This window comes from Athene cunicularia (assembly GCF_003259725.1).
Source record: "Athene cunicularia isolate RWA chromosome 14 unlocalized genomic scaffold, athCun1 chr14_part2, whole genome shotgun sequence".
Classification (NCBI taxonomy): Eukaryota; Metazoa; Chordata; class Aves; order Strigiformes; family Strigidae; genus Athene; species Athene cunicularia.
Window position 1 is genome coordinate 944,106 of NW_020799119.1, and position 2,894 is coordinate 946,999.

At 55.6% G+C, this 2,894-nt stretch overlaps 1 long non-coding RNA gene across 1 annotated transcript in view; it reads right to left on the minus strand.

Annotated features, from left to right (window-relative positions):
* LOC113485929 overlaps nt 1–2,894 on the minus strand; it is an 84,524-nt gene that overhangs the window by 4,906 nt on the left and 76,724 nt on the right. Inside the window, exons 2-3 of the long non-coding RNA XR_003399497.1 lie at nt 1,401–1,554; nt 677–871 (exon numbers count right to left, since the gene is read on the minus strand). This is a non-coding gene — a long non-coding RNA (uncharacterized LOC113485929). The remainder of the gene's footprint in view (nt 1–676; nt 872–1,400; nt 1,555–2,894) is intronic.

Consider the following 2,894-nt stretch of genomic DNA (forward strand, 5'->3'; position numbering starts at 1 on the left):
GGCGGGGACGCTGCGCTCTTGGAGCCGGGGAGACAGGAACAGGCTCTAAGAAATGCTCCTGCTGCTCTAACAAGAAGCAATAGATTAAAAAGCTAGTTAAAAATTCATCCAAGAGAGGCAGAGTTTCCCAAGCATATCAGAGTTAATATTTATAAAGGGGATTGTTGCTCAGTCTCAATTATCCTAAAAGCTTGGTACAATTGATGCATTGGAGAAACCACGAACACAGGCATGTCAAGGGAAAACCATTCCCTGTGACCGCTAACAAAATGCAATCAGATCTGCAACATGTGGAGCCAATTGATTTTCAACAAGTTATACAATGTAAACAAATGATTGATTCTGGGGCTCCTTTTATTTCTGTGCAAGCAGTCAGAAATCTCTCCAACTACTCTGAGCAGGTAACGCTGGTGGTAAACAAGGGCTGCAGAGGGGCAGCATGCAGTCCTTTCATCAACCTGCGAACAGCAGGAGCTTTGATTTCTTTTTCCCCCAGCCCCTTAAGCAGCCACTAAATAATCAACAACTCCTCAAGTAAGCAACCCCCTGATCATGTGAAATCTTTCTCTTGCCAGTGGTCATGTCGGACGGGCTTCTGCCTTCAATGAGAGTCAGGAGTTTTTTATTGCTTTTGCATTTTGCCTCCTCTGATGTTTCCAGCCTCCCTCTGATTTACCTGAGACAGATGAGACAGGAATATCTCCAAGAGCTTTATCACTTCTCTCTGTCAGCGGCGGCTGCTCAGTCAACAGTGCGCTGGTGTGCGTCTGGGCCGGCCGTGCGGCGGCTGCTCCAACCGTTCTCTGCTCCCGCTGAAACCAATAAGCTCTCCTCCACCGCACCAACTCGCTCCCTCTCATGGCCCCCGGTTCTGTCAAATTAAATCTCAGCCCATCACCATCAGACTGCCAACGCCAGCACGTTCCCCCAGGCACTCCTGGGCACCCCCGGGCTGGGAGCTGGCGCCCCAGGAGCTGGGGCTGCCAGTGCAGCGCCCCCCCTTCCCCAGCATGTCACTGGGGTGCCGACTGCCGGCATGTCGCACCCCCAGCCCGCGCAGGGGCCCGGGCGCTGCCCCTCGGCAGGGACGCAGACGGTTTCTCCGCGCACCCCTCGGGGACCGCCGGGCTCCGCACATGCTGTGATGCAAAACCTGCTTTCGGCAGGGGCCTGCATGCGCCGGCACCGCTGGCACCCTGTGCCCATCACACCCCAGAGCAGCCCAGCGCCTCCCCGCCCCGCACTCTGCCCGAGCGCCTCATCTCTGCACCCACACCCATGCCGGACGGAGCGCTGGCCCGGCCCAGCCGGCCCTGCACACCGGCAAGCGCGGCCGGCTCGCGTCACACCCCATGTTTTACTTCTCCATCACCCCACTGCTCCTTTTTCCCCCCACTTACGCTCCTGGGTATCAGTCCCACGCGCTGGGGCTGTTCTGGTGACGCAGAGACTCTGGGCAGAGCGTGCTCCTGCTGCAGCTCGCTTGGCCCCGGCTCCCCCCATCCCGAGCTTCGCAGGACCACGAGGGCACTGTTGGGATCACTGATCGAGCACCTGAGGAGAAGAGAGCCACACTTCCATGAACTGTGATAATTATTGCAACAGCAGCAATAAAAATGCCTTTCCAGAGCTCCACCACCTGCTTGTTTGCACCCTGTTCGCGGGACGATGTGCAGTTGGGTGTTGCCATAGTGCAGGGTGCCGGGGGTCCCAGGGGAGGGGGAGTGCCCCCGGGGACACCCAGCCTGCAGGAACCCCAGCTCCTCTCTCCAGGGGCCTCTGGGGTGGGGCCCTTGTGGGACGCCCCGCCGGGGGCCCCTCTGCGAGCAGCGAGCCATGCAGGCGGCGGCGCAGACGCCGTGCAGAGGGTTGGTGGTGCCGGCGGCACGTCGCGCGGCTGCTGGGCACAACGCCCGCTCCTGGTGCCAAAGTCTGGCACCAGTCCCCACAAGTGGGCACAAATTCATCCCAAAACACAAACAAAGGAGGAGGCAGCAGAGTCGTCACTTGTGTGGGCGCTGAGAGATTCCCGCACAGGGAGGCACTTCACCAGGGCCAGGAGTATTTCTGTTTAAAATTAAAATGGTCTTTTTAAAGCAGATAAAAACTCGTGAAAGCAACCATGAACATCTGCGATCTCACAGCAAAGACTTTGCTGGCTCTTTTAGAAATTGCCCAGCTCCCATTGCAATATCAGCATAATTCTGTCTATTTCAAACTTGCAAGATATTTATATTTCAAATAATTTTTACAGAGTTCAACTGCGAATGGCAAGCTGGTTTTTCCACTTATGTATTAATTGTGTGTGTGTGTCCAGTGCTAAGCCTTACTGCCATGCAATTTGTACAACATAATTAACCATGTAGAAACCGTAATACACTGTGTTTGGAAGAGTTACATCCAGTTAATCTAATTGACTAATAACATGTTTTCATTTAGCAGCACGTACTGTATTTCCAGTGATTGAATTAATGTCATGTTAACGGCTGCTTTTTGCAACAACATTTGGCATAAATTGCATTAAAAATTGATGTTTGTACAAATGTATTTTGAATACAGCTCAGCATGTGGCCTGGGAAAACACTCCTGTTGTTTATTAAATCAGCAAAGTGTGCAAGTGTGCTCCGGAGAGCGGCACCCCCAGGGCCCTGCCCGCGTCCGGCCCTCCCGGCTGCAGGACCGACTCTCCCCGCTGCCTCGCGTGAGCCTGGAACAGGCTCCCAAGGGCTCTCTGATGATGGGGGGGCTGTGCTGGGGAGCTCTGGGCACCTGCCGGGGAGGGGGCAGACCTGGAGACACCATCAGCTGCGTCCACCAGTGCCCGTCTGGCCTGCCTGCCCCCTGGCCCTGCCATCCTCCCGCGGCGGCCACGGGGACGGGCCGAAAACGCGTTT